The sequence below is a fragment of the Podarcis cretensis genome (assembly GCF_951804945.1).
Source record: "Podarcis cretensis genome assembly, chromosome: 16".
NCBI lineage: Eukaryota > Metazoa > Chordata > Lepidosauria > Squamata > Lacertidae > Podarcis > Podarcis cretensis.
Window position 1 is genome coordinate 8052448 of NC_137186.1, and position 27164 is coordinate 8079611.

A 27164-nucleotide genomic window follows, 5' to 3' on the forward strand; every position below is an offset into this window, starting at 1 on the left:
AGTCCAACTCTCTGCATTGCAGGAATCTCAGCTACAGCATCCATGACAAATGGCCATTAGACGTTGATCCATGGTGTGCATTTCAGGTACCATTCCCCACACCCCGTTCCTGTGGGGGATCACATCCCATTCGAAAGAGAGACAAGATCATCTTCGTCTCAGTATAGGAACTGTCGCTGGATGAGAAGGGAGATTGTAAGCAAAAGAATTTGGTTGCATCAGTGAAGGCAGCTGCATCGCTGATGAAGGAGCAAGCATGCTAGCCTGAGTTATCTGGGCAGGGGTGGGGCTGGGGAGAGTCGTGTTTGTTCCCTGTTTCATAACATCAATCTCCATCTCCACCCACATTGTCATCGGCCTAAGTGTTCCGTCGGCTGCCTCTGTTAATACTTCAATAGGCATGCTGCATTTCATAATGGGTGTCATTACAGCTGTAGTCATCGTAGAATAACTGGTGTGAATCTGGAAAAAAATAACATGGAAGTGTTTAAGATGGTGTACACTAATGTCTACTCGGATTCTGTTTTAATTACAAATTTTGCATCAATAAATACTATGAGCAATCTTTTCTGAAAGTGGGATCCAATTACATCACCGTAAATAGTAAAAAATAGCAAGCAGATAGATTTTTAGCAAGGTGATCTACAGACACAAAAAAACCCCTAATCCTCCCAACTTTTCCTCCCATTTTGTGAGGTGAATGAGGTCTTCGTTCCTCACACTCCTGCATGGCAACAGCATGAGGCGAGTCAAAACTAAAAATTTGAGGAGGGGGGTATACAAGTTCAAAGAGTGACCTTAGGTAGTCCTTAGTTACGTTGTTAAAGGCTTAATCAGATTAAAAAAAAACCTGTCCTGTACAGTCGTACCTCGGAAGTCGAACAGAATCCATTCCGGAAGTCCGTTTGACTTCAGAAACATTCAGAAACCAAAGCGCGGCTTCTGATGGGATGCAGGAAGCTCCTGCAGCCGATCGGAAGCTACAGAAGCCCCATTGGATGTTCGGCTTCCAAAAATAGTTTGCAAACTGGGACAGTCATTTCTGGGTTTTTGGCGTTCGGGAACCAAAACGTTTGAGAACTATGCTGTTTCGACTGTATTACCGTTACTATGTGAATAGAATGAATCCTCATTCCTCATAATGCACTTTGCGCTCATAATGCATAATGCGCTCCATTTGCAGAACAGCCTTTACCAAAGGTGTCATGGGCTCTGAAGACACTCGAACTCAGGGCGCAAGGGAGAAAAGTGTTAAGAGGAAGGCCCCCTTGGCAAATCCACACCGTGATCAAATCCTGCCCAGAAACCAATGTCACCACTGTATAAGGACATGTGGATCCAGAATTGGCCTCCACAATCACTGACAGACTCATTGTTAAAACCATTTTTATGGAAGAGAATCTTACTTGGCTATGAGTGATTAACAAAGAAGAAAAAAGATATGTAAGGGGGGACATTTCTCAGGAAGGTAGTGGGAAATGGGTGATGGTATGGTAAACCTATTGATGACTGTATGGTAAACCTATTTGAAGGATTGGGTTTCCCAAACCCAAAAACTGACTTTGCAGGCAGTTTGAAACTGGCACCAAAATCCCTATTTTTCCTTAGCTAAAATGCATTAACTTGAGCTCTGAGTCAATGTATAAAGAAAACCCCGGCTGTATAAACAAGTGCTCAGAGCCCTCCCCCTTATCAGTTTGTGACGGCAAGGATGACCTTGGCTGTTCCAGTGGAGTAGGGATGACATGTCTGGGTCTTATCTTACCACACTCTGACGCACAGACCTAGTCCAGGAACAGTGCCAGAGTTTGTTCTTGGAGTTGGTGACCTCTTGCTCCAAGATAAGAGTAGGAACAGGAATACCCTTTTATGGTCAGAAGTACAGGAAGTAATACCCTTTTATGGTTAAGAAAACCGGAGCAGGAACATATGCGATGTCAACCTGCATGTATAGGCTGACATGGTTGGATTCCTGGGGAAGGAGGGAGATTGTGCCTAGAGGATATGTATACTGCATGGAATTTCTCATTTCTTTGGATTTGATGTGGAATGACCACGCAAGTGCCTTTCTGCTGTTCCGGAGAGCAGAAATAAAGAACTCTTTCTCTGAACCAACCCTCGGTGTCATTTGACTTCCTTCCTCCTGTCCAGGAGCAACGCAGACCCAATCGGTGAACTCCAATAAGGCTACATATTGACGACGGTTAATGACTGCAATTAGTCCTTCAGGAAAAAGCAAGGGATAGTATGCAAATGACAAAAAATAGCCTTAGCTATTTTCGCCTTAGCCTTAGCTGTTCCTTAGGTTTTCAAAACACAATCCCTAGCGAATCTCCTCCGGAGTCACAGAATGCCTCTGTGCCCTTTTCCTATGAAAGCTTTGATTTAAAGACAACTTACCAACAGCAGGAAAGGCTGAGCAACCAAAGTAAAGGGAAGCTGGAAGACTCTGGTGAGGAATACAGAAATGTCTGGAGCATTTATACCGTTTGCTTTTGGCTTCCACGCCTTGAGTCAGCATAGCTCTTTCCTAATGGGCACTTGGCGCAAATGCCTAGAAATCTCACAAACATTTTTCTTTCAATGATTAACCCCGCAGGGGAAGAGTGTAATCACATTCAAGAGTTTATATTTCATTATAGATTATTATAGTCCCTGGTTGGATGCCTTTGTTGGAAACACATATCCTTAATTACTAATGCCACCATGTCTCAACCTTTATGTTATTTGATTATACAACAGGACGCAAATATGGGTCGCACCCAGTGCCTTTTTTCCTGGGGGGATGCAGGGGGACGCAGACCCCTAAACAATTTGCGTTTAAGGTCTAAGTTTGGCCTCATTGAGGGGCAGTATTTCAATATGAATAGGAAAACCAGAGTAGCCCTTGACATTGTTTTAGCAAAAAAAGCACTGGTGACATCCATTGTTTTCAGATTTTAAAATGCCCAGTTTTTTAATCAAAATCTCAATGTGTCTGGGGTTTCATTTCCAAAAACAATAGGTATTCTCATCTACAATGTTCCGTATAGTTTGCTTGATATATGCCTCTCTTGATATCTGCTAATGTTTAGCCTGGTTTATGTTTTCCATATGAATTATTTCTAAGAAATCATAATTACACACACACAGTAACAGCTACAAAGAAGATGGTAGACTTGTCCATTCCCCTATGTTTTCAATGTTTTTGTTAATATAGGCAGTTGGGTTTTTTATCTTGAAAGTCAGAGAAAAAAGGAAAAGAAGGAGGCTTCTCTGATCATCTCCTTTATCTTCCAGCTCCCTCAAGAGCTTGTGGTAGTCCCCATCTCTCCCCAACAACAACAACAAGAAGAAACACTGAATGCATATGCACATTGTGCAGACATGGAATTGGATAGCACTTAGCTGGCAGATACCAGGCGTTCCTCTGCAATGTTTGCCATGATTCAGCAATTATTTTGGCTCTGAAACTGTCATGAGAAGAACAATAATGCTACAAACTAATTAAAAATAACACAGAGCCTCCCACAATGAGGTAGAATGTAAAACATACATGTAACTTGGTTCGGAATCAAAGGGAGCTTCTTGGAACAGATTCCATGGCAGTTCTGCACGCTTCAGATTGCAGGCACGCTAATGAATGGATTACATTCAAAACAGGATGGACGCAATGCTCATATTATTTTTTGCATTGTGACCCAATATGCTGAATAAAGAGACACATTCAGAAATCCAGTAATAAACTCAAATCCACCATATTCTCTAACCGTGGTAACTGTTAATATGAAGGCCTTGGGCAGAATCCTTTAGTCTATCTTCCCTAAATAGGGGTGGGGGTATAGCGGTGACCCACGCCCCCCTTCTCTTTGCGGCGGCGATAGCAGGGTTCCCCGTTAAAGGGGTTGTTTGAGGGGAGGCTTTGGCCGTACGCCGAGAGGGAGTCAGTGCTCTCCCCTGTGGCGGAGGTGGCGTAACTGCTTGAACATATGTTCTCCAGAGCCAGCCCATCTCCCCCCACACTCTGGATAACCCTGATGTTCCCCAGATCCCCGGCTGTGAACTGGGAGGGATAAACACCCAATGCCTGAGCCAAGGTCTACCCACATCTGAAACATAATAAAGTTGTGGCCAATTTTAAACCCATAGCACATTGTCTTGAGTCGTTATTCCACACGGGGGCCGCCCAGGGTTTTGAGGAACTCCGCCTGTCCACACAATGGAAATCCTCAACCTGTCTAACAACTCTTCCTCTTTCCCTTCCAAATTGTCATTGCTGACACAACTCAGATTCCTTTTGTGGGTTGACTCTTTTTCCTCCTCCTCTTCCACTTTCCCTCACAAATGTCCCGCTACTTATCTCTAAACCATCCTGCTTTTTTTGCCTGTATACCTGCATGATGCCCCAGTCCCCCCAGAAAACTTATTCTTGCCATGATCCAGCCAGAATGCTCTAAAATGCTGCCCTTACTTACAGAGGACAGTCTTAGCATCCTTATTTACCACACTTCTGGCTCCCTCTCCTCAGCTGTGTGTGGTGCCTCAGCTGCTGAGCAAAGCAGGGAGTGACAGCAAACGTCAGGATTCTGCCCAAATGCCTAGAAATCTCACAAAGTTTTTCTTTTAATAATTAATCCTACGGGGGAGAGTGTAATCTCATTCAAGAGTTTATATTTCACTATAGATTATTATAGTCCCTGTTTGGATGCCTTTGTTGGAAGCACATATCCTTAATTACTAATGCCACCTTTTCTCAACCCTTATATTATTTGATTATACAAATGAATGCAAATATGGGTCACATCCATTGTTTTCAGATTTCAAAATGCCCAATTTAAAAAAATAAAAATCTCAAGGTTTCTGGGGTTTTATTTTTAAAAAACAATACGTATTCTCTTCTGCAATGTTCCTTGTATTTCTGTATTTAAGCCATTTTCATTCCAAGTTAGTATTTTTAATCTGCCATTCTGGTTTAATTTAAGGAAAAATAATAATTATTTTTTATTCCTGCTTTAATTATGTCTTTGTTACTCTTCCTCTTCTTCCTGTTTATCAGTGCTTTCCTCAGGTAATTCCTCTGTCCCCCTTTTTGCTCCTGTCACATGCATCCCTTCTCCTAATTCTTATATATAATTTTTCATCTGAAATTTCTGCGCTTCAGATATATCCCCGCATTGTTGTTTCTTGTTTTTATATGCAAAAGAGACTCCCTTCAGGAATTCCCATCTATATGGAATTTGCTTATTTCTCAGAGCATCTGTCAAAAAATTGGAATTAGCTTGGTTTTTTTAGAAGTTGGACGGGAATTTCTTTTAGAATAATTTTATTTTTCTCTCCTATCTGTAATCTATTTTGATAGTTCATTTGTATTATTTGGTCTCTGATTTGGCGTAAATTAAAAATTACCAGACAGACTCCTGGTAACTTTTTTTCACCTTTGCAAAGCTTGATTTAATTCAGAAGATTTAATCAATTGAGTTTTTCATCAGTTCTTCCTGTACCTCCATCTAATTATACAACTCCTTAATCAATTTGGACCTTATATCTTCCTCTGGTTCTTCTGAAATTCATCTAAGACAGAGAATCATTTCCTTCTGACACATTTCCAAAACTGCAGTCTCATCCCAGGCTTCTTCCTCGGAGACACTAGCCTCCGCGACCTCCTCTTTAATTTTTCCTGGCCTTTTCTCAATTCCAACCCTTCTGCCTGAACCCTTTTTTCTTTTTCTTCCTCTAATCATTGTGTCTTGGTTTTTAGCTCCTGTACTGATTGTCCCCGTGCCGTAGTGTTCCCATCCACATTGTCATTGCTGACACAACTCAGATTCCTTTTGTGGGTTGATTCTTTTTCCTCCTCCTATTCCCCTTTCCCTCACAAATGTCCCCCTACTTATCTCTAAACCATCCTGGGGTTTTTGCCTGTATGTCTGCATGATGCCCCAGTCCCCCCAGAAAAGCTCTTCTTGCCATGATCCAGCCAGAATGCTCTAAAATGCTGCCCTTACTTACAGAGGACAGTCTCAGCATCCTTATTTACTACACTTCTGGCTCTCTCTCCTCAGCTGTGTGTGGTGTCTCAGCTGCTGAGCAAAGCAGGGAGTGACAGCAAACGTCAGAACCTCTTCACAGTCATGTTGCAAATCTTTGAAATACGTGTTTAAGGACCCTCTGATGTTGAACTGTAAGGTCTGATGGCACTGAGAGAGGCTGGCTAAATGTGAAATGATGATCACTCCTCTGTGTCATGTACTTCAGTAGGCACCCAGTTAAAAGCGCTCACCATAGAACAATGTCCCCAGGCAGAATGTGCAACTCTCTCTGGGCTTCTTCCAATCATTCTTGGCGGAGTGAAGCACACTGTCAGGTTTGGAATGTACATCTGACACACGCATAGAGAACTGGCATTTTACCCTTTCTCTGGGGTGAATGGACTCTTTCCCTAGCCATGTCTGCGGGAGAGAGAGAGAAACAGAGAGAGCACCCCTTCTTTTCGCTTTATTTCTATTCAAATATTGTATGCCCTTGACCCAAGAACGGTGCACTCCTATCTGGGATGGCCATCCTTTTTCACCAAGCATGCAGCTTCGGTTGTGTGTGTGTGTGCGTGAATATTTTCACCCTCTCCCATTGCGAGAATCTCCTGATATGATGTTTTCAGAAAGGAGGGGGAGGAAACTGCTCTTCGCTTCTTCCTCTCCTGCCTTTGGGGAGTCTCAGTGTTATCTATGTAGAGATTAGATGGCTGAGTGAGAGCTGTAACACTCATTCAAGCCAGTAGCGCTTTAGTTTTAGCTTGCAGTAGCTATTAGAAATAAAAGATGTTATGCTTCACAGCTTTCTTCCGTGTTGTTTATACTCTGCTGGGTTTGGTGCTCACAACTCACAGTTGTGGGTCCAGTGCACTTAGACCTGCTTTCTAGGAGTGGAAGGTCTCTAGAAGTGCTCCAGTCTCCTAGCCCAGTCAGGGTAGATCCAGTTTTTCAGCCCAATCATTGGCATCGGCTCAAAGGTGTACTGACAGGGGTTGCACATTGACCGATGAGGGAGGGAGGGGACACTTGCCTAGCTAACCAGATCAGCCGAATCAACCCTGGCAATCAATGGGGCAATGGATGTTGCAGCTAGATTGCCCTCACATCCAAATATATAAAATCATAACTACCTAATACTTATTGCAGTGGTGTTTGCTGCTGCTGAAATAACTAACTATGACATTATGTTCCCTACATTTCTGATGTATATTATTACATGTGAGGAGACTTTTTATAATATGTATGGGGGCTGTTCTTTTTAGATGTAGGGCTATAGCCAACTAAATTCTACTCAGTGTAAACCTATTGGAAATAATGTATCTAAGATAGACATACGTTCCCACGCCTAGGAGTGAAACCTAGGAATGAGTAAAAGAAATGAAAAATGAACAGAACCAAAAATATAATTATGATGCAGACAGCGTTTATTGTAGTTGAAAGAGGAGATCATGAAAGCATTTCTTAGGTGAGCAGCTTCAAATAGGTCAACAATCCTTTCAGCCACCAAAGAGTTAAATGACAAAGTGACAGATGAATTTTTAATTGACACAAGGCAAAGGAACACAGGGGAAGGAAGAGATTCTCAGGGAACTGAAAGCATCAGAACCCTTGCAGGCCTGAAGCATATTCAGAGTGCCATCAATGAGTGATAGAAAGGAAACAGAAAGGATGTGCTAAAGCGAGATAAAAGGAAAGCTCAAAGAAGCATTGATCAGGGATGTGTAGGCGAGAGTGTCAGAGATGCTGAGCAACATTTTGATCCAATCCATTCTGGTTTGACTGGATGGTGGAGGCTCAGCATTCCTGACACCGTAAAATCATAGAATTGTAGAGTTGGATGGGACCACAAGGGCCATCAAGTCCAACTCTCTGCAAGGCAGGAATCTCAACTACAGCATCCATGACAAATGGCCATTAGACGTTGATCCATGGTGTGCATTTCAGGTACCATTCCCCACACCCCGTTCCTGTGGGGGATCACAATCCCATTCGAAAGAGGGACAAGCTCATCTCCGTCTCAGTATAGGAACTGTCGCTGGATGGGAAGGGAGATTGTAAGCAAAAGAATTTGGTTGCATCAGTGAAGGCAGCTGCATTGCTGATGAAGGAGCAAGCATGCTAGCCTGAGTTATCTGGGCAGGGGTGGGGCTGGGGAGAGTTGTGCTTGTTGCCTCTTTCATAGCATCAATCTCCATCTCCACCATTATTGTCATCGGCCTAAGTGTTCCGTCGGCTGCCCGCGTCATTACTTCAATAGGCATGCTGCATTTCATAATGGGTGTCATTACAGCTGTAGTCATCGTAGAACAACTGGTGTGAATCTGGAAAAAAATAACATGAAAGTGTTTAAGATGGTGTAAACTAATGTCTACTCAGATTCTGTTTTAATTACAAATTTTGCATCAATAAATACTATGAGCAATCTTTTCTGAAAGTGGTGCCCAGTTACATAACAGTAAATAGTAAAAAATAGCAAGCAGATAGATTTTTAACAAGGAGATATACAGACACCCAAAAAAACAAAACAAAAAAACCCTCATCCTCCCAACATTACCTCGCTTTTGTGGGGAGAATGAGGTCTTAGTTCCTCACACACCTGCTTGGCAACAGCATGAGGCGAGTCAAAACTACAAATTTGAGGAGGGGGGTATACAAGTTCAAAGAGTGACCTTAGGTGGTCCTTGGTTACTTTGTTAAAGGCTTAGTCAGATTAAAAGACTCTCCTGTACAATCGTACCTTGGAAGTCGAACAGAATCCATTCCGGAAGGTGATATACAGACACACACACACACAAAACCCCTCATCCTCCCAACTTTCCCTCCCTTTTTGTGGGGAGAATGACGTCTTTGCAGAATTGGCCTCCACAGTCACTTAGGGACTCATTGTTAAAACCATGTTTATGGAAGACAATCTTACTCGGCTAAGAGTGATTACCAAAGAAGAAAGAAGATATACAAGGGGGGACATTTCTCAGGAATGTAGTAGGAGATGGGTGATTGACTCAATGGGTATGGTAAACCTATTGACAACTGTTAATGACTGAAATAAGTACTACAGGAAAAAGGAAGGGATAGTAGGCAGATGACAAAAAATAGCTTTAGCTGTTCCTTAAATTTTTAGAACACAATCCCTAGCGAATCTCCTCCAGAGTCACAGAATGCCTCTGTGCCCTTTTCCTATGAAAGCTTTGATTTAAAGACAACTTACCAACAGCAGGAAAGGCTCAGCAACCGAAGTCACGGGAAGCTGGAAGACTCTGGTGAGGAAGACAGAAATGTCTGGAGCATTTATACCGTTTGCTTTTGGCTTCCACGCCTTGAGTCAGCATTGCTCTTTCCTAATGGACACTTGGCACAAATGCCTAGAAATCTCACAAACATTTTTCTTTCAATGATTAACCCCATGGGGGAAGAGTGTGACCACATTCAAGAGTTTATATTTCATTATAGATTATTATAGTGCCTTTGTTGGATGCCTTTGTTGGAAACACATATCCTTAATTACTAATGCCACATTGTCTCAACCCTTATGTTATTTGATTATACAAAAGGATGCAAATATGGGTCGCACCCAGTGCCTTTTTTCAGGGGGGACGCAGGGGAACACATGACCCTAAACAATTTGCGTTTAAGGTCTACGTTTGGCCTCATTGAGGGGCAGTATTTCAATAGGAGTAGGAAAATCAGAGTAGCCCTTGACATTGTTTTAGGGAAAAAAAGCACTGGTGACATCCAGTGTTTTCAGATTTTAAAATGCCCAGTTTTTTAATCAAAATCTCAATGTCTCGGGGGTTTCATTTCCAAAAGCAATAAGTACCGTATTTTCGCCTTATAGGATGCACTGTCCCATAAGGCGCACCTAGTTTTTTGGGGGGAAATAAAGGGGAAAAAATATTTTTCCCCCAGGCACGGGGCTGGGGCTGGGGCGGGGAAGCCCGAGCTTCCCCCGACCCAAGCCCCCAGAACAGGCATCTCTCCGCAAGCCGTGGGAGCCCGGCACACCGACCCCTCTCGCTCTCCAGGCTTCAGCAAAAGCCTGCATTCGCCCCATAGGACGCACACACATTTCCGCTTCATTTTTGGAGGGGGAAAAGTGCGTCCTATGGGGCGAAAAATACGGTATTTTCATCTGTGATGTTCCTTGTACTTTGCTTCATATATGCCTCTCGTGAAATCTGCTAATGTTTAGCCTATTATATGTTTTCTAAGAGATCATAATTACACACACACAGTAACAGCTACAAAGAAGATGGTAGACTTTCCGTTCCCCTATGTTGTCAATGTTTTTGTTAATATAGGCAGTTGGGGGTTTTTATCTTGAAAGTCTGCGAAAAAAGAAAAAGAAGGAGGCTTCTCTGATCATCTCCATTTCTTCCAGCTCCCTCAACAGCTAGTGGTAGTTCCCATCTCTCCCCAACAACAACAACAAGAAGAGACACTGAATACATATGCACATTGCGCAGACATGGAATTGGATAGCACTGAGCTGGCAGATACCAGGCGTTCCTCTGCAATGTTTGCCATGATTCAGCAATGATTTTGGCCCTGAAACAGTCATGAGAAAAACAATAATGCTACAAACTAATTAAAAAGAACACAGAGCCTCCCACAATGAGGTAGAATGTAACACGTATATGTAACTTGGTTCGGAATCAAAGGGAGCTTCTTGGAGCAGATTCCATGGCAGTTCTGCAGGCTTCAGATTGCAGACACGCTAATGAATGGATTACATTCAAAACAGGATGGATGCAACTCTCATATTATTTTTTGCACTGTGACCCAATATGCTGAATAAAGAGACACATTCAGAAATGCAGTAATAAACTCAAATCCACCATATTCTCTGATCTTGGGAACTGTTAATATAAAGTTACGCATGCACACACACACACACACATATAGAAAGACATCAGTAATTTATGTAAATGGAAAATATAAAGAAGGCAAAACATTAACAAATATCAGAGTGACAGACATCAGTATTAGTACAATAAAATAAAATAGATGGAAATAGCCTTCCTAATTGAATCAGGCGTTTGTCATGAGTCAGTGACTCAATCTGGGAAATACTTTAGTACTAGTGAAATATTCAAACTGGTAGAGCCTCTCAGACTTCAATGGGCAACATGTTCCTCAGGGCTAGAAGATTTACACAAACACTGCACCTTGAGGGGTGGAAATTCTGTACATACATTTGACTTCTGCTTTAATGGATGAGATTGAAGTTAGATCCAGATACAATGGAGGTCCTCACGATCTAGAAGTTTGTTCTGAAACCCACTTAAGACAGGGGAAATGGCTTTGGGGGGGGGGATGAGTGAATTCCTATGCCCCACAAATAACTCAGAGATGCATTTTAAATAAAAGAACACATTCTACTCATTTAAAACTCATGTAAAAACACACTGATTCACAAACCGTACATGGGAGAGATTTAGAAGGCAATTGGGCCAGATCTGAGCCCTGAGCCTTAGTTTGCCTACCCATGCCATTATTAATTCTCACAGGAGGTCACTCAACAGTGAGCAATAAGCGGATTCATTAACATCCTTTTCTCTGGCCTCCACATTCATATAAGATAATAATAGTGGTCTATTTCTTCCCTGAATTCCCTGTTTTTAGGATTTCTGGAGACATCTGGTTGGCTACTGGGCTAGATGCACCTTTGAGAATGATCAGAAGAACAACAGACCAGTGTGATTTGTACTTTGAAATTTGTACACTTTAATTCTTAGCCTTTTATGGACTTGGTAGCATAAATTTGTACCTTTCTGTGCACTCTGAACATTGGATGAAGCAGCTTGAGTGTGCTTTATCATAATAGGTTGCTATGTGCTAAGCACTAAGTTCTACTCAGAGTAAAACCATTGAAATTAAAGGACCCACGCTAGTCAACTTCATTAATGCCAGTGGAACTGCTCTGAGTAGGAGTAGCACTGGATGCACACCATGACCGAAATACCAAATCAAATTGGGCTTAATCATAAGGATCCAGGCATCAATTAAATCAGGCTGAAATAGTTCAAGATGGATGCAGACCAGATAGGACAGACTGGGTTCATCTGGGGCTGTTAAGAGGATAAGAATCAGATAGAACATAGAAGCAGGAATTGGGCAGGATAACCCACAAAAGGCTGAGCCCTACCAAACTGCTTGCTGTGTCTTCCCAAGAGAAGGGGTGGCAGATGGATGCCTTTAGGTGTGGGGTACTCATTTGGAGCATGAAGCCCTTTTCAGCCCAATGTTACCTGACACTGCCTCTTGCCTGCTGCCCCACTGGTGAAGCAGTGTCCCACAGAAGAAGAAGAAGAGTTTGGATTCAATATCCCACTTTATCACTACCCGAAGGAGTCTCAAAGTGGCTAACATTCCCCTTTCCCTTCCTCCCCCACAACAAACACTCTGTGAGGTGAGTGGGGCTGAGAGACTTCAGAGAAGTGTGACTAGCCCAAGGTCACCCAGCAGCTGCATGTGGAGGAGCGGAGGCACAAACCCAGTTCCCCTGATTACGAGTCCACCGCTCTTAACCACTACACCACACTGGTTCTCAATGTCTCCACTCAACAGCTGTTGAAAGGAGGCAATCATACTTGCCAGGTGCTTCTTCCCAAGCATGCCTTCTTTGGAGAAAAAAAACACTTGTGAAAGACCACCCTGCAAAAATTAACCCCCATGGGGATTGGGGGGGAGAGACCCCAGGTCTCGTTTCTGTCAGGAGCTAGCTGGCTGTCGGCTTGCTAACACAGCACACAAGACATATTTACAGTTTCAGGTTAAGAACGGACCTCCAGAACGAATTAAGTTCTTAACCCGAGGTACCACTGTATTGTGATGCAGATAATTATATTTAAATACAGTGGTACCTTGGGTTACAGATGCTTCAGGTTACAGACTCTGCTAACGCAGAAATAGTACCTCGGGTTAAGAACTTTGCTTCAGGATGAGAACAGAAATCGTGCAGTGGCAGCGCAGCGGCAGCAGGAGGCCCCATTAGCTAAAGTCGTGCTTCAGGTTAAGAACAGTTTCAGGTTAAGAACAGACCTCCGGAACAAATTAAGTTCTTAATCCAAGGTACCACTGTATTTCTAAGGTGAGCAGCTTCAAGAAGGCCAAGAAGGCTGAGTGGTAAATAGCTCGTTGAGGAATCATTTAGTTCTGTTCGTTCACAGCTTCATGTTCTCGAGTCAGTCTGAAAGATCCAATTGTCATTTGCAGTTCCACTTCAATCCCTGTATGCTTGTGGTATACAAAGGATTAACAGGTTAAATCAGCTATGATAAACTGGGCAATGGACTTAGGATGTAACATACAAGTGGCAGATTGAAAGAGGCTATGGAGAACAGATTTGAAATTCACAGCATGTTGTACGCTGAAAGAAAATTATAGGAAAATGATGTACTGGTGGTATCTGACTCCTACTAAGTTATCCAAAATGTATATGTCAGGGAACTGACATCGGAGTCAGAGGTGGAGGCAAGGCTCTCAAGCGATGCAGGAGAGGGGCCCAGCAGGGAGAGAGGAAGCCCATTGGCTGGGGAAGGAAATCAGCGCAACACCAGTAGGGGAGGGGGGCAGATGGGGGATTTGGAGAGGGGTCTCCAAGACTCTTCGCCCAAAACAAGCGGGGAGAGCACAGGCACACCTCTGCCCACTCCTTCCCTGCGCAGAAGATTTCCGCGCAGGGAGAGTAGGAGGAGACTTGGCGTCAAACAACTTCTATGCTAGAAGAGCTTCAAGAAACGCCCACTGACGGATTCTGCGAGCGACAGAACAGCCACGGAGTGAAGGGCTGTCAGCCGAGACAAGGTTAACCAGGCAACCTAGCCAGCAGCAACAGTAACTTACGCACAAGCAACCCCTTATAACCATTACAGTATAGAAGAAGCTCCAATATTTCTTGGAAGTGCAAAGAAAATGAGGGTACCTTTTATCATATGTGGTGGTCATGCAATATAAAGTCTTTTGGGGAATTTATATACAATGAATTGAAAAAAATGTTTAAAATAACATTTGTCAAAAAGCTAGAAGCATTTCTATTAGGAATTACAGGTTCCAATATCCCAAAAGACCAGAAAAGACTGTTTATGTGTGCGACAATGGCTGCAAGGATGCTACTAGCCCAAAGATGGAAAGAACCAACAGTTCTGACCAAGGAAGAATGGCAAGCCAAACTGCTGGACTACGCTGAAATGGCAAAACTGTCTGGGAGACTCAGGATTCCAGAAGATAACAACTTTAAAAAAGGATGGGGAAAATGTAGAACTTACTTAGGAGACCATTGTAAACAAACAGAAACGTTAGCTGGACTCTAAAAATAACTTGTAAAGAAACGAAAAATATGGATAATTCCGAGAGATGGAAACTGTGGAAACATAGTATATGTAGCTTTAGAAAGGCGATGAGGGGAAGTCACAAGAGCCAGAGAATCTCATATATGGATATGGTAAAAGTTTCCCCCTTCTTTTTATTATTTTTAATCAATCTGTTATTGTAAAAACCAATCAAAAATATTTTTTAAAAATCCCTGTATACTTGCGATCATGTCTGTGACCTTTGGCTCTTTGGGAGTCCCATCAACCACCATCTCAAGACGACTCCTTTCATTTGCTGCTGTGTCATTTGGGAAGACTCCCTGTTCCTGTTAATTGCGGTGTGGCATGATTTCTGCCTCCCCTTGATTAATACTTTGGAGGTGTAATAAAATAACACTAATAAGGTGGTGCTGGCTACGGTTGTAGTGGAGCAGCAATTGCCAAATGGAACAGTTGCCTTTTGCCTTTGCTGTACTGTTTGTACTTTCTACGTGTCGCCTGCCTCTCGGAGTATTGCAAAGATAATCTTTCACACATTTCGCTCCAGGGCACACGCTATAGTTCCTCATTATTATTCATTACAGTTACCAGACAAAGAATTGTGAATGTTTCCTTTGATCCTTTTGGCACCTACCCAACTAGTCGATTCATTAAGCATTAAAGGATGGGTATTACTGAAACCTCAATCCAGCAGTCTTGTTGACTGTAATTAAAAAGGAACGCCATTTGGTCGAAGGCAGCAACGCTTCTGAATATCAGTTTCTGGAAACTGCAGGAGGAGAGACCCTTGTTGTGCTTGCAGATTTTGTGCAGGCATCTGGTTGTGAGAACAGGATACTGGACTAAGGTTACCAGATTTCTTTCAATGAATCCGGGACACTTTAAATAAATAAATACTACACGTTCGGGATGTTGATGCTGCAGCGATGGTGGTGGCAGAGAGGCGGCCGCTGCCCTGACCTCAACCACCACGTTTCCCCTTCCTCCGAGGCTTCTATCTCCTTTCTCCATGAGCCTGGGCAGCCCGAGTTGTTGGTTCTTTGGTGGTGGTGGGGAAGCGGTGCTTGGTAGGTCAGGCATGGAAGGCGGAGAAGGAGGGCCGAGAGTGGCGGTGATGGTGAGGCTCGGGCAGCGCGATGCCACCCTTCCCATCGGAGCAGACCCAATCCCATTCCTACTTGTGTGCAAGCAGGAGGGGGCGGGGATCCCTCAGATGAGAAGGGAGGCTTCACACTGCCTTTCAGAGCTTGCGTGTAAGCAGGAGGGGGCAAGGATCTCTTAATTAGGCAATGGGAAGCCTCCCTTCCCAGCTGAGGGATCCCATTAGTTGCTGGGGTCAGGGAAGCAGCCCGGAAGCTGCATCTTAGAGCCCCTGCACCACCAACATATGGGGACTTCTGAGCAGTTCCTGAAGCCAGCCAACTGTCCTGGGGACATTAGATGAAATCCGGGGACATTCCAGGGATGGAATTTGTCCGGGGACTTATTCACAAATCCAGGGACTGTCCCCGGGAAATGGGGATGTTTGGTAACCCTAGACTAAATGGGCCAGCACAACACAAGGCTTCAAGAAATCACTTTATCCTAATCTTCTAAAATATATCCTTTCCACAGACTTAATTGAACCACTGGGGGCTCTGTGTTCCATCTTTGTTGCATTGACTTACATAAAAAATTTAAACCGGATAGCGTAAAAAATAATTTGATTTAGAGTTTTCCTGGCTACCTTTCTAGTTCTCTCTGTGTGAGATATCCCAGATTCTACGAAACCAATAATCAGTCAATGGAGTTAAGCAAATTTCCATTGACTGGCTATTGACATTGTTCTTGCCGCTAATAATAAAAAGACCAGAGACTTATTCTGGGATTTGTATTGCTTTCTATTGAAAGCAAGGTCAAGGCTGGATCTGGTGTTAATGGTTGATCCGTGTTTTGAAAGATAATGGTAAAAACCTTTATTCAAAAATTATATAAAACCTCACATTCCCATTATATGTGCATACAAGTTCCTATAGTCTTAAAGTCCTACAATCAAAGTGGAGAAATATTTGTATTGATTTTGGAAAGGCATACTGGAAGCAAATACCACCTAAGTATGATTTTTAAAGTGGATTTTGAGAAGATACAGTTTTTAAAGAAGCATTTACCAAAATCTGATCCCATTTATCCAACTTACATTCTTCAGTTTGATATTTAAGGTCACCCTCCCAGGCTATCCTAAGACTTGGTGGAGAGCCAGCTGCCTGGCTTATTAGTAATTTGTAAATACTGGATACCAAGCCTTTTGAAATCAGAGATATAGGAACAATTAAGGATTCAAGAGTAGTTCAAGAATGCCAATAATCCCCCTTATTGGCTAAAGATTTAGTAAATGCAGTTATTTGAAGTGTGTCGCAAGAGTAGTGCATGCTCTGGTTATCTTCCGCTTGGACTACTGCAATGCGCTCTACATGGGGCTAGCTTTGAAGGTGACCCGGAAACTGCAATTAATCCAGAATGCGGCAGCTAGACTGGTGAGTGGGAGCAGCCGCCGAGAACACATAACACTGGTCCTAAAAGACCTACATTGGCTCCCAGTATGTTTCCAATAACAATTCAAAGTGTAGGTGCTGACCTTTAAAGCCTTAAATGGCCTCTGTCCAGTATACCTGAAGGAGCATCTCCACCCTCATTGTTAAGTCCGGACACTTAGGTCCAGCTCTGGTGGTTCCCTCCCTGCAAGAGGCAAAATTACAGGGAACAAGGCAGAGGGCCTTTTCGGTGGTGGTGCCTGCCCTGTGGAATGCCCTCCCATCATATGCCAAGGAAATAAACAACTTTCAGACTTTTAGAAGACATCTGAAGGCACCCACGATTTCCGGTGTCTGTGTCTGCACAGACACAATTTCTGGCATTTACACAGATGCCATTTCCGGCACCGCAGAAGCAAATACCCGCACCGCACCACACCGCGCCGCACCGCACCACACTGCTTTAGCATAGCGCACAGAGACTCGCCGAGTGGCCGTTTTGGTTTGGGGGCAGCTCGTGGGAAGGCTAAACGACCCCTGTGGGTCACTTGTGGCCCATAGGCCTTAGGTTGCTGACCCCTGTGAATACCACCACAAATGAATTAGCAGTAACTGAGAGCTTCTAAAATGCTGCGTCCATCTCAAGCCTAGCATAACTGCACATGACTAAAACATCCTTCCTCCTCCAAGAGCTACTGGCAGTGGTGTCAATGCCGCTCAGGAGGCCCCGAGAAAGTACAAACAGTGCAGCAGGTAGCTTCCCATTTTTGCAGCCGCCAGACATTTCTCTGTGTAAGGATTGTAGCCATCATTGGCTCATTATTTTTAAATTAAGCCTCCAAAGCACTCATCTGGGGGTGGGGTGTATGTGAAAATTATTTCACACAGCAATTAACAAGAACAAAGTCTTTCCGAATGAGGCGGCATAACATCAGATGAAAGGAATCACTTTGGCATGTGGTTGAGGGAACTCCCATATGGCTAATGGTCAAAAACAGGGTTGTAAATATCCAGGGACTGCATATAACAATTAGATCTTTAGGGCTGCCTCAGGACTCTGACCTTGTGAATTGAAGACTATAAATGGATGTCATCCACAGCTCTGTTCCAACAGCGTCTGTCGGCAACCTTTGCCTCCAGCTTCGCAGATTCGGCTTCTTCGGCTGCTGGTGGTATGAACCCTTTTTAACTGAATCTCTTGGGGGAAGAATGTCTCTCTTTGGAATGTGTTGTCCTGCTTTTGCTTTCAAATGTTAATAGTTTGGACTTGTTTTAAATTGGGATTGTTGGGCTGCTTGAGACTGTTAGCATCTTGAGTTTCTGTGGGTAATTAGCTGAAATAGACATTTTCACAAGGGACGCAGGTGGCACTGTGGTCTAAACCACAGAGCCTAGGGCTTGCCTATCAGAAAGTTGGGGGTTCGAATCCTCGTGACGGGGTGAGCTCTCATTGCTCAGTCCCTGCTCCTGCCAACCTTGCAGTTTGAAAGCATGTCAAAGTGCAAGTACAGTGGTACCTCGGGTTGAGAACTTAATTCGTTCTGGAGGTCCGTTATTAACCTAAAACTGTTCTTAACCTGAGGCACCACTTTAGCTAATGGGGCCTCCTGCTGCTGCCGCTGCGCAATTTCTGTTCACATCCTGAAGCAAAGTTCTTGACCCGAGGTACTATTTCTGGGTTAGCGGAGTCTGTATCCTGAAGCGTCTGTAACCTGAAGCACCTGTAACCCAAGGTTACCATTGTAGATAAATAGGTACCGCTCCGGCAGGAAGGTAAACGGCATTTCCGTGTGCTGCTCTGCTTCACCAGAAGTGGCTTAGTCCTGCTGGCCACATGACCCGGAAGCTGTATGCCGGCTCCCTCGGCCAATAAAGCGAGATGAGCGCCGCAACTCCAGAGTCGTCTGTGACTGGACCTAATGATCAGAGGTCCCTTTACCCTTTACCTTAGGCATTTTCACAGTCAAGATGGAGATGTGTGATTCACAGATTTTGTCCAAAACCAAAGAAATTAGATTTTAAAGTTGATTACAGAGGCCTACCCTTTCCCCTCAAAGGTAAATATTTTTTGTTCAAATAATAAGTAGCTCAGTGTTGAACCACAACACTTGCCACCACCACCAGTGCCAGAACGACTGAGCTGCAGCGATCTGACAGGTGACACACGTCACCACGAATGCCCCTTTTTACTGTGATTGCGTGCCTTCATTTTATTGCAAGCAAAAGTAAAAATGGGTGGTGAGGAAGGTGTCTGTCATCTGAGGCAAAAAAATAAAAAAATGGCCCCAGGAAACCTATCAGGTCAACCCATGTACCTTCATATTCTCACACTTTGTGTTGGCTTTCCTAGATCTATGTCTCAGATAGAATTTGGAATGAGACTCTTCAGACATCCCTGCTGGTCTCACTGCAAAGGTCTCTCACTCACCCCTTACCCACCTGCATGGTTGTGCCCCCTCAAAATTGTGCACCTAGGGTCACTGCCTCATTGTTTCCCCCTCTGTCCAGCTCATGAAAGGTAGTTCACACATCCTTTGTGAAATATACTCGGAGTCGAGAGTGGATTTCATGCTCTTTATTTAGCTTGTAGTGGTGAGGAGGAATGGAAGTTCCCCCAGAACGTCTGCCTTATATACATTATTTACACAATGGGCCCACGCGATTGGCTAATTCTGGGATTCTCCTGTAGGCCAATCAGGTTGCAGATTCCCTTCCACCTGGAGCTGGATTGGGTGGCTCCTGTGGACCAATCAGACTGCTGCATTCTGAATCCTATTGTTCTAGGACCAATCAGACTGTTGCCTTTTGGATCCTATTCAACTTAGTACATACTCAGTACCTAGTATTTTTGCCTTGTTGTACTACCTGTGGGTGAGGAACGGAGTCCTCTTTCTCCCTGCGGGGGCGGGGGGGCGGGGAGCAGGTGGGAAGATGATGGATGGAGCCCCAATGAGATCCCCACTTCTGTTTTCCCCCTCCCCTTAAATGTTTGCAATGGCCTCTCTTCTCAACGTTGCAGAAGGCAAGTGAAAATGGGGTATCTATACAAAAGTGAAAACAAAATAAAAAAATTCCTTCCAGTAGCACCTTAAAGACCAACTAAGTTAGTTCTTGGTATGAGCTTTCGTGTGCATGCACACTTCTTCAGATACACAGAACTAACTTAGTTGGTCTTTAAGGTGCTACTGGAAGGAATTTTTTTATTTTGTTTTGACTATGGCAGACCAACACGGCTACCTATCTGTATACAAAAGTGAAATTTCTGGCAGCTGTATATTATAATTTAATCTATAATTTAATCTGGCCGTTTTGGTTTGGGGGCAGCTCGTGGGCCGGCTAAACGACCCCTGTGGGTCACTTGTGGCCCATAGGCCTTAGGTTGCTGACCCCTGTGAATACCACCACAAATGAATTAGCAGTAACTGAGAGCTTCTAAAATGCTGCGTCCATCTCAAGCCTAGCATAACTGCACATGACTAAAACATCCTTCCTCCTCCAAGAGCTACTGGCAGTGGTGTCAATGCCGCTCAGGAGGCCCCGAGAAAGTACAAACAGTGCAGCAGGTAGCTTCCCATTTTTGCAGCCGCCAGACATTTCTCTGTGTAAGGATTGTAGCCATCATTGGCTCATTATTTTTAAATTAAGCCTCCAAAGCACTCATCTGGGGGTGGGGTGTATGTGAAAATTATTTCACACAGCAATTAACAAGAACAAAGTCTTTCCGAATGAGGCGGCATAACATCAGATGAAAGGAATCACTTTGGCATGTGGTTGAGGGAACTCCCATATGGCTAATGGTCAAAAACAGGGTTGTAAATATCCAGGGACTGCATATAACAATTAGATCTTTAGGGCTACCTCAGGACTCTGACCTTGTGAATTGAAGACTATAAAAGGATGTCATCCACAGCTCTGTTCCAACAGCGTCTGTCGGCAGTCTTTGCCTCCAGCTTCGCATATTCGGCTTCTTCGGCTGCTGGTGGTATGAACCCTTTTTAACTGAATCTCTTGGGGGAAGAATGTCTCTCTTTGGAATGTGTTGTCCTGCTTTTGCTTTCAAATGTTAATAGTTTGGACTTGTTTTAAATTGGGATTGTTGGGCTGCTTGAGACTGTTAGCATCTTGAGTTTCTGTGGGTAATTAGCTGAAATAGACATTTTCACAAGGGACGCAGGTGGCACTGTGGTCTAAACCACAGAGCCTAGGGCTTGCCTATCAGAAAGTTGGGGGTTCGAATCCCCGTGACGGGGTGAGCTCTCATTGCTCAGTCCCTGCTCCTGCCAACCTTGCAGTTTGAAAGCATGTCAAAGTGCAAGTACAGTGGTACCTCGGGTTGAGAACTTAATTCGTTCTGGAGGTCCGTTATTAACCTAAAACTGTTCTTAACCTGAGGCACCACTTTAGCTAATGGGGCCTCCTGCTGCTGCCGCTGCGCAATTTCTGTTCACATCCTGAAGCAAAGTTCTTGACCCGAGGTACTATTTCTGGGTTAGCGGAGTCTGTATCCTGAAGCGTCTGTAACCTGAAGCACCTGTAACCCAAGGTTACCATTGTAGATAAATAGGTACCGCTCCGGCAGGAAGGTAAACGGCATTTCCGTGTGCTGCTCTGCTTCACCAGAAGTGGCTTAGTCCTGCTGGCCACATGACCCGGAAGCTGTATGCCGGCTCCCTCGGCCAATAAAGCGAGATGAGCGCCGCAACTCCAGAGTCGTCTCTGACTGGACCTAATGATCAGGGGTCCCTTTACCCTTTACCTTAGGCATTTTCACAGTCAAGATGGAGATGTGTGATTCACAGATTTTGTCCAAAACCAAAGAAATTAGATTTTAAAGTTGATTACAGAGGCCTACCCTTCCCCCTCAAAGGTAAATATTTTTTGTTCAAATAATAAGTAGCTCAGTGTTGAACCACAACACTTGCCACCACCACTAGTGCCAGAACGATTGAGCTGCAGCGATCTGACAGGTGACACACGTCACCACGAATGCCCCTTTTTACTGTGATTGCGTGCCTTCATTTTATTGCAAGCAAAAGTAAAAATGGGTGGTGAGGAAGGTGTCTGTCATCTGAGGCAAAAAAATAAAAAAATGGCCCCAGGAAACCTATCAGGTCAACCCATGTACCTTCATATTCTCACACTTTGTGTTGGCTTTCCTAGATCTATGTCTCAGAATTTGGAATGAGACTCTTCAGACATCCCTGCTGGTCTCACTGCAAAGGTCTCTCACTCACCCCTTGCCCACCTGCATGGTTGTGCCCCCTCAAAATTGTGCACCTAGGGTCACTGCCTCATTGTTTCCCCCTCTGTCCAGCTCATGAAAGGTAGTTCACACATCCTTTGTGAAATATACTCGGAGTCGAGAGTGGATTTCATGCTCTTTATTTAGCTTGTAGTGGTGAGGAGGAATGGAAGTTCCCCCAGAACGTCTGCCTTATATACATTATTTACACAATGGGCCCACGCAATTGGCTAATTCTGGGATTCTCCTGTAGGCCAATCAGGTTGCAGATTCCCTTCCACCTGGAGCTGGATTGGGTGGCTCCTGTGGACCAATCAGACTGCTGCATTCTGAATCCTATTGTTCTAGGACCAATCAGACTGTTGCCTTTTGGATCCTATTCAACTTAGTACATACTCAGTACCTAGTATTTTTGCCTTGTTGTACTACCTGTGGGTGAGGAACGGAGTCCTCTTTCTCCCTGCGGGGGCGGGGGGGGGGCGGGGAGCAGGTGGGAAGATGATGGATGGAGCCCCAATGAGATCCCCACTTCTGTTTTCCCCCTCCCCTTAAATGTTTGCAATGGCCTCTCTTCTCAACGTTGCAGAAGGCAAGTGAAAATGGGGTATCTATACAAAAGTGAAAACAAAATAAAAAAATTCCTTCCAGTAGCACCTTAAAGACCAACTAAGTTAGTTCTTGGTATGAGCTTTCGTGTGCATGCACACTTCTTCAGATACACAGAACTAACTTAGTTGGTCTTTAAGGTGCTACTGGAAGGAATTTTTTTATTTTGTTTTGACTATGGCAGACCAACACGGCTACCTATCTGTATACAAAAGTGAAATTTCTGGCAGCTGTATATTATAATTTAATCTATCCAATTTTAATGCTTTCAAAAGTATTTCCCCACAATGCCTTTAACTGTACTATTAAGAACATAATTTAAAGAGGGCCTTTAAAGACACCAGCATTTGCCTGCTTAAATTTTAACATAATGTGTTCTACCCCACATTATTTCAGGTTCATGGCTTCCTTTTCAGGGAAGATCAACGTCCCCATACACATAGCCTATTTCTCTCCACATGATGTGCATTCTATAAACTTTATGCTCGACTTGCTCAACCCTGGCATAACAATGCGTAAGTCCTCATAGTGCCCTCAGTCCCAATGGCGATGCTAGACAGTGAGATGTTCAAATAAAGGTTCAGGTCCACTCTAATAAGAAAGGTTCAAAGTCAAACCATAAGGTCAGGTTCCCTCCTCTGCAGAAGAGCCAAGGTTGGGATCCTAGGATCAGCCCCCAAATCACAGGCCAGTGGAGGTCCCAAAGCAGACTGCTCTCAAACACACCTTCTCTCAAACCCAAGGAGTCCCATGATTTGGTCAACCAGTCAACTGGGCTGTGTTCTCGCACCTACCTCTGAAAGTGTTCCCAATGCCTGAGAGCCCACCGTGTTCACGCAGATGGGGTGTGCTGGTCCCATGGGTTACCCAAAAGGCGAGGTCCAAGTCCATTCTGTGGTCAGAGATGCAACGTGGAGGCAATCCATAGCAGCTGAAGCTGGGTGCAGGGCAGGGAGTCGGGTGAAGTCAGGAACAGGCTTGCAAGCAGGGAGCCAGGGTGGGTCAGGAGCTCAGGCAGGAAAGCAGGACAGGGTTCAGGCAGGAACTAGCATCCAACAATGTTGCTCCCTCAACTTGGGACTGGGGCTGGCCAGCTTTTATCTGCCCCGAGGCATAGGGTGGCCCCAATGGTCAGGTGACTCGCCTCTCCTGGCCTGGAGGCGAGCACTCCTTCTGCGAGAACTTAGTTCCCTCCGCCTCTCTGCCCTGAGCCTCTGCAGCTCAGGAGAGGCTGGACGGTTACCGGACCCAGAGGCAACCTCAGCTTCCCCTGACGGGGCTGAGAGTGGAGCACCTGCAGGCAATGGGTCCTCCATCACCTCAGGAGCCAGAGCAGACTCAGCTGGTGCCTGCACCTGAGGATCCAGCACAGGTAAGGACCCTTCGGGCTCATGCCCCAGCCCCAGCTCAGCTGGTTCTGGAGGCGGGGAACCCTGTGCAGGCTGGGATCCCTCAGGTTCAGCATCCAAGTCTGAATCCCAGGCCATCACCTGGGGCCACCTTTGGTTCTGATGATGTGTCGACTTTCCCTGGTTCCCATGAACTGGTGGCTGCCCTTTCAGCATCTTCTGAAGTCCCTTGAGTGCCTCCCGCCCCCAACCTCCCCTTCCCCATCTTCAATTGGTCCCAGTGTATACCAATCATAACGGGACGCAGGTGGCGCTGTGGGTTGAAAGCCTCAGCGCCTAGGGCTTGCCTATCGAAAGGTCGGCGGTTCGAATCCCTGCGGCGGGGTGCGCTCCCGCTGCTCGGTCCCAGCGCCTGCCAACCTAGCAGTTCGAAAGCACCTCCGGGTGCAAGTAGATAAATAGGGACTGCTTACCAGCGGGAAGGTAAACGGCGTTTCCGTGTGCGGCTCTGGCTCTGGCTCTGGCCAGAGCAGCGATGTCACACTGGCCACGTGACCCGGAAGTGTCTCCGGACAGCGCTGGCCCCTGGCCTCTTAAGTGAGATGGGCGCACAACCCCAGAGTCTGTCAAGACTGGCCTGTACGGGCAGGGGTACCTTTACCTTTACCTTTTTATACCAATCATAGCTACATCCCTCGCTGGGATCGCATTCCCCTTCCCTGGTGCCCTGCCAGTTCATGACTCCCAGTATGTTTCTGAGCACAATTCAAAGTGTTGGTGCTGACCTTTAAAGCCCTAAACGGCCTCAGCCCAATATACCTGAAGGAGCATCTCCACCCCCATCATCCAGCCCGGACACTGAGGTCCAGCTCTGAGGGCCTTCTGGCGGTTCCCTCGCTGTGAGAAGCCAAGTTACAGGGAACCAGGCAGAGGGCCTTCTCGGTAGTGGTGCTGGCCCTGTGGAACGCCCTCCCAGCAGATGTCAAGGCAATAAACTATTTTACTTTTAAAAGACAACTGAAGGCGGCCCTGTTTAGGGAAGTTTTTAATGTCTGACTCTTTATTGTTTTTAATATTCGGTTGGAAGCCATGCAGAGTGGCTGGGGAAACTAAGCCAGATGGGCAGGGTATTATTATTATTATTATTATTATTATTATTATTATTATTATTATGACATGTGGTAGTACAGTAGTCCACAACAGCACCCCCACGCAGGTATCTGGAGGGCTCCCTGGTTCCACCCTTCTTGGTCCATTGCCTGAAATGTTGTGCTGACAGCTTTCTTACTGAGATAAGGATGAGCTTGTCCCTTTTTTGAATGGGAACATGATCCCCAGAGGAAGGGGGGGGGATGGTACGTGAAGTGCACATATTGCACATATTGGAGTAACGGCTGTTGAGTGTATGGGCCCAGGTGTCAGAAATGCAGAGATTCCCCTTCCAGACAAGTCCAATTTGATTGGATCAAGGATCTCTCTCTCAACATCTCAGCCACTCCGCCTTCACCTCACTGCCCAATGTTCCTTTCTGTTTTGATGCTCTCTCTCTTAGATTTGTACCTTTTTGCTTCCTTTCTATCCAGGCGACCCTGAATAATAGAAGCTTGCCACCCATTGATAGATCTCTGGACATTCTTCAGGCCTGAAACAGTTACGATGCTGCCCATTTCGAAAGAAGCTCTGCTTTTCCCAGTGTACCTTTAACCAGTCATTAATATTTTGCTCATTTACACCGCGGTGTATTCTTTCCCTTTCTGAACTTGCTTATTGTATGGGTTCTTTCATGCCACTGTCCCCCACCCCGTCCAATAAATCTAACTTATCAGCTTCACAATTAAAGTGATATGGTTCTACAGAGTTTTCATTTCATATTCTCACTTGCAGCTTTCAGGCTGAGTCACAACAACAGCAGCAGCAGCAAGAACAACAGCAAAGTTTGTTCTGGGTATAAGCTTTTGCGTGTCAAGGTCCCCAAGCCACCCCTCAAATAACTCACAACTCACACATAAATTTTTGTTTAAGGTTTTTGGCATAATTTTGGCCACAACTTTATTAAAATACATATCTGTGAGTGGTTGCTTAAAAAGGTAAAGGTAAAGGTACCCCTGCCCGTACGGGCCAGTCTTGACAGACTCTGGGGTTGTGCGCCCATCTCACTTAAGAGGCCAGGGGCCAGCGCTGTCCGGAGACACTTCCGGGTCACGTGGCCAGCGTGACATCACTGCTCTGGCGAGCCAGAGCCGCACACAGAAACGCCGTTTACCTTCCCGCTGGTAAGCGGTCCCTATTTATCTACTTGCACCCGGAGGTGCTTTCGAACTGCTAGGTTGGCAGGCGCTGGGACCGAGCAGCGGGAGCGCACCCCGCCGCAGGGATTCGAACCGCCGACCTTTCGATCGGCAAGCCCTAGGCGCTGAGGCTTTAACCCACAGCGCCACCTGCGTCCCCGAGTGGTTGCTTAGGCATTGGTTAAGACTATCTGTGTCCCGTCCCCCCCCCCCCCGGCCTGGGGACAGAACTGACATCCGAACTCCATCAGATGCCAGTAAGGGAAAACAATATTGGGGAGCAATGGAGCTGAGACACAGGCCCTCAGCGCTCACCCACATGACAGGCATAGCAAGGTCAAGCAAACCCTCCAAACTCAGGGCTGGTGGGCGGGTGATCCGTCTCACGCAGCGAAAGAGAAAGCACCAAGCTGCTTGCTTGGAATTTAAACAGTTCAGTCCCTCCCACCAAATTTGCAACAAGTAAATTCCCCCAGCAACACAGCCATCCAATTAAATGCCAGGGTGATATTTTATCACCCTACCTGGCAACAGAGGGGTGACTCAGCAGACCCCACCGCAACACGTGCTCTCATTTAGAGAGAACACGCTTTGTGTGCATGCATACTTCTTCAAATACACTGAAACACAAGTCACCAGACCCTGATATATAGTGGGAGAAAAACCCTACCCCACCCTCCCACTATATATAAGGGTCTGGTGCACACAAAAGCTTATACCCAGAAAGTGTGTCCTCCCTAAAAGAGGGCATGTGTTGCGGTGAGACCTGGAGGCTGACCTTCTTGTTGTGGGTGGGTATTTTGGACAGCCACAACACCCGACTGGTAGGTCCCTTGTTGCTGGGTT

The 27164-nt window shown here is 45.2% G+C and overlaps 1 long non-coding RNA gene across 5 annotated transcripts in view; it reads left to right on the plus strand.

The window, feature by feature from the left end:
* Nucleotides 1–25873, plus strand: part of LOC307205857 — a 135341-nt gene extending 109468 nt beyond the window's left edge. For 2 of the 5 annotated variants that reach the window (XR_013834123.1, XR_013834124.1), the window contains exons 2-3: nt 23078–23196; nt 25614–25873. This is a non-coding gene — a long non-coding RNA (uncharacterized lncRNA). Of the gene's footprint in view, nt 1–17783; nt 18006–20743; nt 20816–22007; nt 22055–23077; nt 23197–25613 lie in introns of those variants that run through there. The other 3 variants (XR_013834125.1, XR_013834126.1, XR_013834127.1) reach the window with 3 other exon arrangements.
* The last annotated feature ends 1291 nt before the right edge of the window (nt 25874–27164 follow it).